We start from the raw sequence: 14,899 nt of genomic DNA, 5'->3' as shown, positions 1-14,899 counted from the left end.
GTAGTAGTAGTATCTTTTTAAAGTGCTACAACTAAAAGGCAGACACACTGAGTATGCCCCTGGGTTCAGTCCATTTAAATAGCCTGTGAAATAGACTGAGCGTGAATTGTTTGGTCTACACCTAGATAAACAAAAATGATTATGCTGTATCAAGGTCTGACCTTCATTACCCCCACTCAGCCTTTCAGCTGTAGTCCGCTATATATTTTCTTTAACCTCTGTGTTTTTACACTAAATGTGTTGCTAGTCATATGTGCTTTTGTGCTAAAGAAAGATAGCCGTTCTGATGCCATTGTGATGCCAAACATGACAATGGAGCTCTGCCCTGCTTGTAGTGTATCTGTACAACACAGAACTTAAAGCTGGCTCTGCAGAGAAATGTTATGCAGAAGTACGTAACTTTCAGATTTGATGTGAAAAATGTCATTATTATGCATGTATTAATTTTTATAACTTGACACAGATTTTGTTTTGCCTGCAAAGGTCAGCATGAGTGAGCATGAATAGGCCTGTAAGCTGCCAGTTCCAGGACGAGTGGACTGTTGGTAAAATGAAAGTCAAACAGCTAAACAGCTAATGTTGGTGTTTCTAAAATATAACTGATTTGGTGATGTAAATGTTTAATCATTTGGTCATTATGGTGGTTGGTTAGTGTAGTGGTTAACACCTCTGCTTTCTATGCCATAGACTGGGGTTCAATCCCCCACCAGGGCAAGCACCCTACACTATACCAATAAGAGTCCTTGGGCAAGACTCCTAACACCACCTTGGCCTCCCTGTGTAAAATGATCAAATTGTAAGTTGCTCTGGATAAGAGCGTCAGCCAAATGCCATAAATGTAAATTTGCATTAATCAGCATCATGCCACAACAAACCCTAATGATGATTTGCTTTTAATTTCACCCTGAAAATTGTTTCCCATGTTTTTCTTGCAACCCAGTGTCCTGTGCTGAGTACCACTGACTGATTTTTCAAAATGTCTACATATATCAGTGATTGATATGTAAACAGAGTCATTCAGGAACCTTTGATATGAAATGGTTCATTGTAGTGCATCTTATTCTTCTCAGATTTCTTTACAGTGGTGGTGATTGGAACCAGGTGTCACAATGTCTGCACTTCAAATTTGTCAGTGAAACTGTAATGTTGATAATGGTAAAACAGTGGTAAATCTGGCAAATCTTGGGGATTATATTTTCCATGCCCAGCATGTACCTTGAATGGATGATTGGATAACAAAAATGACATGTTTTAGACCAGAAGCTTCTGAAAACCATTGTAAAACAATGCCTCAGACATCAGGGAACATTTGTAACCATTTTGTATAATGACTTTCTGTGAGGGAGCTCTTAGGCTGCATTCACATTACAGCAAAGCGGTACAAACATGCAGAGAGAGTGATTAAAAGGTTTCGTTCTTTCAAAAGTTTCAACTTTATGTAAATATGAGTTGAGTTTCGCCAGGCAGCAGCCAGTCAGATTGCATAATGTTATGTCGCATTCACTTTTAACTTCATGCTGATGATCACTGTTGATGGAAGATCCAGAAACCTCACTTCATCAAAGCACTGAACTAGCCTAAAACCCACTGGGACAGCTGAACTTTGTCACATTTTAGCAGCATTCTCAGAAATTGGCCAGCAGTTGACGAGGTATGTGTTGGAGGCATTTAAAGCTTCTGATCTCTGGTTAATTTCACTGTGAACAACTCAGTCAGACCACTGTGAATTACTATTGACTACTAGAAATTTGGATATTTTAATTTGAATTAACAGTTTGAATCTGTATCATAATCTCTGAAATTGAATTCTGAACTGAAATTGAAGGATCCACTTTCAAAATAACGTCGGTGTCTTGCAGGAAAAAGCTATCAAATGCCGAATTTCTTCAGTGATATGTAATAATGTTGTTTTATAAACAAGAATGGCTTGAGTGAACTTGAGTGTAAAACGTTGAATGAATATATATGTTTAATTTTTATTATAAGTCTTGATTATTGGATTTAACCTAGATATGTTGTTGGATCACTGACAATGACACATCAAATTGAGATAGAAAAATAAAAAAAAGAAAGAAGACAGAAATATAGTATATAGACACGACCCCCTAAAAATATTTCCATAAATACATACATACATTCACATATATATGTACACATGTATATCTAAATGTATAATACAGAAAAAGATACATCCGTTATCTTTTAATACAGTGGCACCCAAAGGGTCCAGTGTTATAATCCTCCACCAATTTCCTAGAAAGCGCTTAACCAGCTGAAAAAACTCCAATTAGAATATCTGTAAAGTTGGTTTTATTATATACTGAAAAATGGTCCCCAGATTCTGCAGGATGAAGTTATCTAATTATCTAACGATCTACTTTTTTCCAAGCTCAAAAAATAGAATATTCGTAATCCAGTGTGAGTGGGTGGTAGGGGGCACTGAATCAGAATCAGACATCTATCTATAAATGTAACAAAAACTATGATTTCTTTTTAAATGCAGTGAGATAGAGGTGAAACCAAACATTGCATTAGGCTCAGTTTTTACAATAATACAATAAAATAATGTCTGAAATAATGTTAAAGCATAATGTATTTTCTACACACCATGCCTGTCAACTAAACTAACACTGACGTACCTAATACAGCCGAGACACTACAGTCACCCAAAATGTAGGTGCAAGGTAGAGGGGCTGGGGGTGGGGGTGTGAGAGATTCAGTGGTCAATGGCATTTGCCTGCAAGGCATCCAGATATCTGAAAATATGAATTAAGAGAGAAACTGATTTTTAAAAATCCAATTTGAGATTTGTACATTTGAACATCATCGTAAAATCATGTGAAGTTCAGTTTCAGATTTTATATTTCTCTCTTACAAACCTTCAAATTTAATTTCAGTTCACATTTTAATTTCAGATGGTATGATTGAGACCACATTCAAATTCAGATTTTGGCATTCAATTTTCTAATGGCTGTTTATTGATGCAGAAATTTTCTAGAATTTGTGGGAATTCCCCTGTAAGTGCAGTGACCATCGTTCTGATGAATCAGCCATTCGCTTTTTCTGACTTATCTGTAATCGGATAGTTGGTCATTCTTTCATGCTGCACACCCCCAACCCCTCTCTCTGGCTGATGTAATATAATCCCCGCAGCAGTAGAAGGGTCTCTTTGATGAGCTGAGAATTTCTCACCCACTGTCCCTGACACGCTCACACACCACCACACCCGCAGTACAGGGCTGCTAGCCTGAAACACGCTTCAGTGTTGTACAAACTGCGCTTTCCTTTGTGCAAAACACACACACAAATGCACACACTGGAGACAAACAGACACACACAAATGCAATCACTCAGTCTGTTTGCTGGTCCCAGCTCTGGGGCTGGTTTCAGACAGTAATTGAAGTCTTTTGTCTTGTTTTTTCACCATTCTGTAAAATGAGAGAGCGCGAGAGAGCAAGAGCAAGAGGGAGAGCGAGAGAAACAGACAGAGAGACCGAGAAATGGGGGAAGAGCGAAAGAGACCCACTTTGCACAAGCCATTAGCCAATCTGTTTGCAGCTCTGCACATAAGCCTCACGGCTTCAGCAGTGACATCACTGTCCTGTTGCTCATTTTCAACGCCGCTCAGAGCACTTTTCATTTTTCTGCTCTTACTGTTTTTGTAAATATTGACGAATATCAGCAGAGAGGGAAGGAATCTGATCCCAAATTAGCACTCAACCTTTGAGGCTAGCCATCTATTAGGCTTCCACTTTTGAGACTGAATATGAGAGTTAAATGCGCTTCAGCTGATTCAGTTCTGTACTTGTGCTTTAGTGTGATTATTCAGTCCTGCTCCACTCACAGACAACTCAAAGCTGCTGTTTGCAATATTACAGTGTGACTTGCCCAAGTTTTTTAGCACAATCAGTTTTCTTTAAATAATTTAACAATTAGTGGGCATAAATGCTACCAAAGTGTTAAATATATTATCACGGTCAAAGTACAGTAAAATGTATTGGTTAATACTTTAAGCATTTCCCCTTTTCAAAAAAAGGTTAAATGTAAGTAATCCATAAATATGCAGTTTTCAAAGAATACTGTTGCTAATTTGCAGAAATAGAAGGTAAATTCACTTACAAATGCATTTAGTTGTTGCATCAGTGAATTACAGTAAAAAGCTGTATCTCTAAAAAATGAAAACTGTAATTTTACAATTTTTACCGTTACTGAGAAAACATACTTTTGTTGTGAATTAACAAGTTTTATCTGGTACAACTACTGTTACTGTTTTGTTTTGTTTTTTGTTTTGTTTTTTTACTTATTACAGTGCAGATTAGCACCGAGGACCATACACTTCTGAAAACATGGATGCATAGAAAATAAAACAGTAACTCAAGACAGGAGGGGACTGCTTAGTGCAGTCAAAAGAACTTTTATGTTGGCCAAATAGATGAAAAGTCTATCCAGACAAAAACCTTTTGGATTTTGGGAAAGCACTACATGAGGAATAAATTTGGAATTGAATGATGGAATTTAAACTTTTGGACAGCTGCTTATTTTATCATATTATTTTTTCCATGATCTAATGACTTCTATTCGATAATCTTTTCAATAATTGACACAGTAATTGAACCAACACTATCATTAGAAGTACAAGACTTTACTCAACAATTTGGAGCATGATGTGACTTCAGAAAAAATATCCTGAACTCATCGTGATGTGCTTCAGGTCAGGCTGACTCTGGACAAAAGTTTGTTGGGCTCTGGTCAGGTTTGGACTCAAAACTATAAGGCAGGTCAGGCCAAAGTTTCAGGCCCAGTTAAAGTTTTATATGCCAGATATGACAGGGTTTATTTGTAACAAGAATATTTCAGTGTTGAAATGAAATTTGTTGAATGTGAGCTCCTGTAAGTCATACTGTGATAGAGACACACAGCTTTGAGGCCGTTGACAAGCGAGTCTCATCATCATGGTACGTTATGGTATGTTGTAAATTTTGGGATCACTTTATTCTGATTTGCAAGAACCTGGTAGTAATTTTCAATTGAAGCTGTATTTTCTGAAGCATATAGTGGGCTGAGTTTTCCAAAGCATTTAAATGGACTTGCCATCTACTTTATTAGAAACATCTACCATGTACTTGCACTACTGAAGTGCTTTTTCACAAACATGAGATGAGCATTCAGGTTCTTTTCAGTCTCCAGTGGTTTCCACAAGCTCTGTGCTGCCAGTTCCACTCTAATGGTTAAGGAGTGTCCTTTTGGTACTAAAGTAAACTAGCTAATGAGCAAACAGAGCAATATGGTAATGTCGATGGAGCCAACAGGCACTCACTTGCCACTTCAATAGAAACCCCTGTCTTGTAAGTACACTTTGCTGGTGTACAAAGACTGCAATTTATGTTATTCATCCTCTAACCATATGCCAGTGGTAATTTTTTGAGAATAGAACTGTTCTGGGCTGGCAATGACACTGAGGTGTAAAAACAATAACCTAGCATGACCCAGATTTTTATCGACGCTCTACAATGGGACAAAATCTTAGGAGGATGTGTCACACCAGTTAGAGTCAAGTCCAGTTTAACTACAGTTGTACTCAAAAGTTTGGCCACCCCTGGTTAAAATTCATTGTTTGTTAATTTTCTGAGTGGCAGTAAGTTAACACATCCTCTACAGAAAACACACATCTGTACGTGTTAATGGAGAAGTAGTGTTTATTTAATGAATTTAACATGTTAGGAAAAACAACATAAAGTGTGGCCAGTGCAAAAGTTGGCACATTTTATATTGTATGTAACGCCACATTTAATTCTCTATAGAGATTGCGTTAACTTATTTTCACTTAGACCATCATCAGAACATGTAATTGGACCAGGGGTCTTTAGTTTTTGCATATGACTGCAGGTTTACACTTACAGACTGTAGCCCATTTGCTTTTGAATTTCTACTCAGTTTTCTTCCAAAGGTAATATTTTATGTTACCCCCATTATGTTAAACTCAGCAAATAAATTAAGAAATCTGCACAAAAAAAGTAAAATAATACATTAATATTTATATTGTTTAGATAGATGATAGAAAGAAAGAAAGAAAGAAACAAACAAACAAACAAACATACAACTTTACTGACCCTGGAGGGAAATTGCAGTATTTCAACAGCAACACATATACTTACATATACTATGCAGAAAAAATAGAAATAAATCTATACATTACTTAAAGTACAAGAGAAATAACAGTATATCTATTTACATGGCATATAAGATTCGCTTTATTTACAAGACAGCAGGCACTGAGTGGTATGAGGTAGTCTAACAGCACTTATTATAGACATGACCAACTCTCGCATCAATATTGTAGTGTAAAGTAAAGTGCCTAGTGAAAAGTGTCATAACAGTAATTGTTGTGATATATTGCACAGTGTGTATTAATTGAAAGAGGAGATACAGTGATGTGGTTCAGCACAGATCAGTACCGTCTCTGCAGTAAGGAGAGTTGTTGTACAGCTTTATAGCAGCAGGTAAGAAAGATCTCACACAGTGCTCTTTAACACAGTACAGCTGTAACAGTGAATGTGCTTCTCCGTTCATCCAGTGTAGCATGCAGAGGGTGTGAGGTGTTGTCCAAGATGGCTTACAGCTTGGTGAGCATCCTCTGTTCTGCCACAACCTCCAAAGAGTCCAGCTTGACTCCTATAACAGAGCCAGCCTTCCTAATAAGCTTGTTGATTTTGTTCAGAGCACTTTTGTTAATGGTGCTGCCCCAGAACACAACAGCATAGAATAGAGCACTAGCTACAACAGACTGGTAGAATGTCCATAGGGGCTTAGTGCACACACCAAAAGACTTCTGCCTCCTCAGGAAGTAGAGATGGCATTGGCCACTCTTGTACACAGCAAGAGTGTTACAGCTCCAGTCCAGCTTGTTGTCCAAGTGCACACCCGGATATTTGTATGTCCCAACCACCTCCACATCAACACCATCAATAGCAGATCAAGGCAGATTTGGACTTTCTAAAGTCCAGCACCATCTCCTTCGTCTTACTGATGTTTAGCTGCAGCTGGTTCAGCTTACATCAGTCAACAAAGTCCTTCACCAGCTTCATGTATTCCTCCTCCTGTCCATTCCTTGTGCACCCCACATTGTCCATGTCATCCGAGAATTTTTGCAGATGACATGACTCTGTGTTGTACCTGAAGTCAGAGGTGTACAAGTTGAACAGGAATGGGGCTGATACAGTGCCCTGGGGGTGCCCCAACACTGCACACAGCCTTGTCTGAGACACAGCCCTGTAGTCACACATCCTGAGGTCATCCAGTCAGATAGTCCATTGTCCATTAGATGATGGATTCATCCACCTGCATCAGCCGTAGTTTCTCCCCTAACAGCACAGGCTGTATAGTGTCGAATGCACTGGAGAAATCGAAGAACATGATCCTCACAGCACTGCTTGATGTGTCCAGGTGAGAGTATATTCTGTCTAGCAGTTAGATAACTGCATCATCCACTCCAATGCCACCCTGGTATGCAAACAGCAGAGGGTCATGAGCTGTTTTGACCAGAGGTCTCAGATAAGCTAGCATCAGCCTTTCAAGTGTCTTCATTAAGTAGGATGTCAGTGCAACCAGTCGATAATCGTTCAGTGCTGTTGGTTGTCTTTTCTTGGGGACAGGAACCACACAAGATGTTTTCCACATAACTGGGACGCTCTTCAGGCTGCAGCTCAGATTGAAGACGTGCTGAAGAATTCTACACAGCTGCTCTGCACACAGTTTCAGCACCCTGGGTTCAGTGCCATCAGGTCCCGCTGCTTTTCTCTGCTTTTTTCAGTTCAACCTTCACCTGATTAGCAGTGAATGTAATATCACTGCACATTCCAGTTGTGGGGGAAGGGTGAGAGGTGTCCATTGCAGAGAGTGGTTGCTGATGGTCACAGGTGTGAATGGCTGTAGTGGAGGAAGCTGAGGCTGTTTAGGATTGTAAGGTTGTACTGTTTTTCTGTTTTTTTTTAGTTTAAGAAACATGGAGAACAGTTTGTAATACTTGCCAAAACTAACAATCATATCAGTCTAAACGGTCATTTAACTAAAGCTTTTGAAGCATAAAATGAAAGCTTAAAATATAACTCATAAGCTAATTTTATCAGTTATTTGAATTTTTAGGCCCTTAAAATTGGTATTGTATCATCCACAATTTTTCTTTATTAATGAGGCCATATTAGTCCTCAGCAACACTGCTGTGACTCAGTACACTCAGAACACACACTACCATGCTATGAGCATTTCAGCATCACTGCTGTGCTGAAAATAGTCCACAGACGTAGTGATGTTTATTTCCGTGACAGCAATGCGGATAAATGTCTATCATCATCACCATGCCATGAAAAACCATATGGAGGTTTACTTTGAAAATAATATCCAGGATTTTCATTGCCTTTGTGTTTAATGGTGAAATATGTAGATTGGAGGCTCTCAAATGTTTCATGTATTCCAAGTAAGGAAAAGTTTGCAGGTGGGTTTGGGTGCTGAAACGGAATTCTTTTTTTTGGTGACCACAAGGACTGAATCAAAAGCCTTGTCTGTATCAATGGTTTTACACCAGAGTAGGTCTTCCAGTGCTAAGAAGTCCAAAGAAATGTGAAGTTTGGTTTAGTGAGTTTCAGTGGAGAAATGTAAAGAGGTTGGGGTCACAACCTTTTTGAGTTATGATCCGAAAAAATGTAAGTTAGCATTTGAAACTCATTAAGGTGGAGAACCACTGGTGTAAGTGATGAGATTCTCTCTGAGTAACAAGAAATCTTAGACTAGATCTCATATCTAATGAGCTTGGAGCCTCAAGAAAACATAGCTCTGGAGGTTTGTAGTGTAAACTTTTCTTTTACCGCCAGAGCGTTCTAACTGCTATTGTGTGACGGTTCATCTAAGGATCCTGCAGGATCGTCTCAGAGTAGACACGCTCTTACGAAACCAGTGTAGCTTTTTTGCTTCCACTGATGAGGATGAGGGCATCCAGCAACAGTCTGACAACGAATCAGCAGTGCCACAAGGCCAAGTTTATATCTGGCATTAAGATACATCCTAGGTAATCTGATTATTAGGGGGCAGGTATGAACAGGGTCCAGTGTGCCGCAGGGAGGAGGTCAGCGACGCACATGACCACATGGCATTTGTAGGATGAACACTAAAGTGACTCAATGTGTTCCCAAAAGCAATGAAGGGCCTTCTTAATTGACTGCAGAGATGAAAGGACCTGTGTATCTTCTTTCTTCTTCTCCTTTTCCATTTGTTTGTAAGTTGTTATAGCATTTCAATTGATCTAAACAGTCCATACATGTTCACAAGCACAGACTGACAGCACATTTTGTGGTGACTTGTGTGTGCACCATGTATGTGCACAGATAGACCCCAAGGGGGGCTTAAGCCCCTGCCCTTCTTCATTCAGACTTTAGTGCCCTCTTGGTCACCATAATATTTGTCCATAAGCTTCCACCTTTTGGTATAGTACCAGCACCTATAAAGACTTCCCCTTAGTAACACTGATGTGTCCTGGATGCACTCATCATCAATAGTGCTGGAAATCGATTGATAAAACACTAATCACTTTAAGAAAGTGTCACATTCTCTACTGTTTCTGAACAACAACCAAATATGGACAGAGTTAATAACTCACTAAACGTAGTTATTTTGTCCAAATTATTGTATCCAAGGCTTGTAGTTATTAGGTGACATTATTTATTATGTTACAGCTATGTAAACTGATTGGGGTTCAGATTGGAGTTAAATGCCCTTTTTGTAAATAAAGCCAGTGTTTTTGGTTGCTTTGAAAAAACTCGTAACACTATATTTGGTTTCCTCTGAGTATCTGCAGCACTTCTGGCTCAACTTATCTAGCAACATAAGCAGCTGCTTAAGGCCACGTGGACACCAGGGGGACCCCTAACAACTTCTGGATCATTACTGTACCATTATGTTGGCCAAGATGCTCAAGTGAAGAAAAAAATGCTGATTAATCTGGTCTCAAAATGAACGTACGTATCTGGACGAAAAAAGGAAAAGTTGTTAAAATTGAAAAAAGTATTATTACTGAGTCATGAAAAACATGTTAAATATGGTAAACAGTATCTGGTATTTGGTCACAGCTATAAAAACACAAATAAATGAATTAATTAAAGGACCAATTTGGATTATAATGTTATCATTTTTCCTAACTCTTCCCCTTCTTTTCCCTTTTTCTCTTCCCTCCTCCCACACACCCTTCCACTCCCTCTCTACCCTCCCTCCATTAAGTTTTCCCTTTCACCTTACCCTTACCCCTAGTGGCACCCAGCTAATAACCCCAATCGCCAAAGTCAATTTTACATTACTAAACAAACAGCCCAATCAACCCAATAAATGAATCTGAGAATATATGATTAGACAATTGGGATAAAGAGGATAAAAATCTAAATAAAAATACATAAATAAATATGTACAAAAAAATACATAATAAAACATACATTAATAATTAAATAAAAAAAAGGGGGGGGGGGTCAGTCATCTGGCATGGTCTGAAGAGAGTTGAAATAAGAAAGGAGGAGATTCCACTTCAAGTGAAATGCAGCAGTATTGCCTCTCAGAGTAAACCTTATCCTATCAAGTTTAAGAAAGTGCATGACATCCCGAAGCCACCTTGAAATTAAGGGGGGTTTTGGAGATTTCCATAACAACCAGATGCAGCGCCTCGCTAATAAGGATGTAAAAGCCAAAATGTCTAATTGTCCACTGGTGAGCAGGGGTAAATCTGTAGAAAGGCCAAATATCGCTAAAGAAAAGTTCATTTCGATGTCCACGCCTAGAACTTTTGACATAGTTTTAAAGTAAGCTAGCCAAAACTTGCATAAAGCGGGACAGAAAAAATACATATGGCTCAGATTATACTGTGAGGTATGACATTTATCACATTGGTCATTGGTGGTGTTCGGATAAAATTTAGATAGCTGAGATTTAGATTGGTGAACTCTGTACAATACTTTAAATTGAATCAATTGTAATCTTGCACAAGGTACACTTACCCGCACCTTGGCGATAGCCTTATCCCACCATTGGTCTGTCAGGGCAATGCCCAGATCATTTTCCCACAGTCTTTTAATTTTATTCGTGGAACATGGGTCCAGATTAACAAGCTTCGAATAGATGTTGGATATACAACATTTTTGAAAGGGATCTAAAGACAAAAAAGTCATCCAAGGGATATCCAACAGGTAAGTGGATGTAATCCAAAAAAAGAGCAGAGACACAGTGTCTAATTTGCAAGTATCTAAACAAGTGGGAAGGGGGCAGGTTGAATTCAGCTGATAACTGAGCAAAGCTACAAAAAACACCACCTTTATAAAGTTCATGAAAGGATTTAATACCCTTGCTGTGCCAAGTAATAAAAGCAGTGTCATTCAGGGCAGGTGGGAATAAATGGTTTTCCAATATAGGCAAAGATGATGAAGGTGACATAAGTTTAAAGTGGCGCCTAAATTGAATCCAAATATGAAAGGTAGAGAGGACTATGGGGTTGATGGTAAAATCTTTAAGGAGGAAGCTACAAGTGCAGATACTGAAGATGAAGAAAGGGAGTGAGTTTCAATTTGAACCCATAGCAAATTTGGGGAATGGAGCAAACACAAGATTTTTTGAATATGAGCTGCCCAGTAATAGAATAGAAAATTAGGAAGGGCGAGCCCCCCATCAAATTTGAATCTCTGCAACAAGGACGTCCTCACTTTGGGAATCTTTCCATCTCATATAAAAGAAATGATGAGCTGATCCAAAGTTTTAAAAAAAAGATTTAGGGAGAAGTAGTGGAATAGTTTGAAACAGAAAAAGAAACTTAGGCATAACATTCATTTTTACAGCGTTAATTCTCCCAATAAGTGATAAGGGGAGAGACTTCCATCTTTGTAAGTCCAGTTTCAATTTATCAATCAAAGGAGAGAAATTGGTATGGAAAAGAGAGGGCAAAGTTCGAGATATATGGATCCCTAAATAAACCCAGCAGGGGCATATTTAAATGGAAAAGTGGATTGAAGTGGAAGAGTGCCATAATAGGAGGAAGAGAAATTACTGGATCAGTCACATATAGCAACAAGTCATCGGTATACAAAGATAATTTCAGTTCAATTCCAGAACAAAAAATTCCACGAAAAAGATGAAAGAGATTTCAATGCAATCGACAGGGGTTCGATAGCGAGGGCAAACAACACCCCTGCCTCATCCCGCGTGAAAGTGGAAAGTATGTAGAACGGACACAGTTGGTGTGAACACTAGCCATGGGGGAAGAATACAACAATTAAACCAAGGAATGAATGTCTCTCCAAAGCTGAATCTACGCAAAACTTCAAATAGGTAACCCCACTCAACCCGATCAAATGCTTTCTCAGCGTCTAAGGAAATGATCACTTCTGGAAAAGAGGAGGAATGCTCCGTAAAAATCGTATTTAAAAGGGTGCGGACGTTAACAAAGAGGTGGCGACCTTTAATAAAGCCATTCTGGTCATAAGAAATTATTTCAGGAAGAAATATTGCATTCTCCAAATGCAAAGCCAATAATTTCGCCAGGATTTTCAAGTCCACATTTAGGAGTGACAAAGGTCTATATGAAACACAGGAGGTGGGATCCTTATCCTTCTTCAGAAGGAGAGATATGGATGCTTCCATAAAAGTAGGAGGGAGAGATCCAGATAGTAAGGATTCATTATACACATCGAGATGAAGAGGAGATAACCTATCACTGAATCTTTTAAAAAATTTGACGGGAAAGCCGTCAGGACCAGGTGCTTTATTAGTTTGCATAGAATTGATTGAGAGAGAAATCTCTTCCAAGTCTAAGGGCGAATCAAGAATGTGTATAGCTGTAGTATTGACAGAGGGAAACTCCAGACTGTCAAAGAATGAAAGCAACTCGGTATCATCAGAGAGGGATTCAGATTGGTAGAGAGTAGAATAAAGGACTTAAAGACAGCATTTATAGATGGTGAATCAGAGCATAATGCACCAAGTGAATCTTTAATTTGGGAAATTGATCAAGAAGAAGTTTGTCTTTTAAGTTGGTGGGCTAAAAGTCTCGAGGGTTTTTCCCCATGTTCATAATAACTACTACGTGTATGCAATAGCAGTTGTTCACCGTCAGTTGTGGGGAGATCAAATTCAGTTTGTAACTCAAGGCGCCGTTTCAATAACGCAGGTGTTGGATTTGTTTAATTGAGTTTATCAACCCTAGTTATTTCAGTCATCAAATTTTGCAATTTAAGTTTATGTGATCTGTTCAGATATGCTGTGTATGATATGATTTGTCCAGGTAGGTAGGCTTTAAGAGATTCCCATAAAACAGAAGAAGTAACGGAGTCATTCTTGTTAATAGCAATAAACTCGTCAATTGAAAACGAGATAGAATTATTAAAAGCCGGGTTATAAAATCTCCAAGGGTCAACCAACCCATTATTGGACATGAAATCCAATACTGCTTGAGAAGTCAAAGAACGTGACAAAGTGTGAGTGCCTGATCTGTCTAAGAGTGGGTCAGTTGTGCAGTGGGGGTCTCCGCCCATAATTAAAAGATGAGTGTTTAAAGAAGGAATAGAGCTAAATAACTTTTGCATAAAATTTGAATCATCAAAGTTAGGAGCACAAATGTTTACCAACAAAACAGGGGTATTACATAAGGTGCCGCGAACAATCAGGTATCTGCCGTTCCCATCTGTAATCGTTTTATCTGGGATAAATTGGATCCCTCTCCTAATCAACACTGCTACACTGCTAGTCTTGGAGTTGAATGTTGAATGAAAACATCCGTGACCCAGTGGCATTTTAGCTTAGCGTGGTCGCTATTTCTGAGATATGTTTCTTGTAAGAAAATTACATCTGAATTTAAACGTTTTAAGTGGGTTAGTACCCTAGAACGTTTGACCGGATTGTTTAACCCCTTCACATTCCAGCTCAGAAATCTCATACTAGACCTATCTTGATTAGAGTTAGACATAGTGCTTATTTACAGAGTAAAGTTGTAATGTGAAAGTAAAGAGATGTACCAGATGACTGAAGGGAAAGAGGGAGGAGAAAGGAAAAAAAAAAATAGGAAACTGCCCTCTAAACCCAACGTGAGTGCTAGTGTAGTAGCTCAAGTCTGAGCTGATTATGAACAGGCCATACCCCCGATAGCACAGCATGAGAGCCAGAAAGAGCCCCTGCAGAGTAGATGAACTGTAACAGCAACTATAAAAGTGCATGTGAAACCCATCCATCCATCCATTTTCTAAGCCTCTTCTCCGTTAGGGTCGCTGGGGGGATGCTAGAGCCTATCCCAGCAGTCTTCGGGCGGAAGGCAGGATACACCCTGGACAGGTCGCCAGTCCATTGCAGGGCAGACAGAGAAACACAAACAGCCACTCACACCTAGGGGCAATTTAGCATGTCCAATTGGCCTGACTGCATGTCTTTGGACTGTGGGAGGAAACCGGAGAACCTGGAGGAAACCCACGCAGACACGGGGAGATGCACACAGAGTCCACACAGAGAGGACCCCAGTCACCCGGCTGGGGAATCGAACCCAGGCCCTCCTTGCTGTGAGGCGACAGCGCTACCCACCACGCCACCGTGCCGCCCGCATGTGAAACCCATACCTGTAAATGTGCCCCCACATATGCTACTGTATGGAGAAATACATATAAAGTCAAACAATGTAAAGGAAATACCTTAGAATAAAGGGTGAGCTTAAAACGTCCCCTTGCCTATAATAAAAACAACAAAGCTCATAGGATACCTAACAAAAGTGAAACACCATTACCAGGATATACCTTTACAAAAAATGCGTATAAACTCAGATTGATGCAGCCCGACCAAGGTGTTCATCGAAATGTCCTGTGGGGGCACAGTAGCAAGACCCAAAAAACAAAAA

At 39.3% G+C, this 14,899-nt stretch overlaps 1 protein-coding gene across 8 annotated transcripts in view; it reads left to right on the top strand.

Annotated features, from left to right (window-relative positions):
* The window catches only part of zgc:114120 (uncharacterized protein LOC619267 homolog), a 111,995-nt gene that overhangs the window by 48,774 nt on the left and 48,322 nt on the right, over positions 1-14,899 (top strand). For 2 of the 8 annotated variants that reach the window (XM_037536737.1, XM_037536738.1), the window contains exon 3: positions 7,653-7,781. The exons of the other annotated variants lie outside the window; for them this stretch is intronic. The gene's annotated coding sequence lies outside the window, so the exon portion shown is untranslated. The remainder of the gene's footprint in view (positions 1-7,652; positions 7,782-14,899) is intronic. 8 annotated transcript variants of the gene reach the window in all.

Source organism: Pygocentrus nattereri, chromosome 3 (genome assembly GCF_015220715.1).
Source record: "Pygocentrus nattereri isolate fPygNat1 chromosome 3, fPygNat1.pri, whole genome shotgun sequence".
Classification (NCBI taxonomy): Eukaryota; Metazoa; Chordata; class Actinopteri; order Characiformes; family Serrasalmidae; genus Pygocentrus; species Pygocentrus nattereri.
The sequence above is the reverse complement of the archived record's forward strand: the minus strand, read 5'-3'. Positions and strand labels throughout refer to the sequence as shown.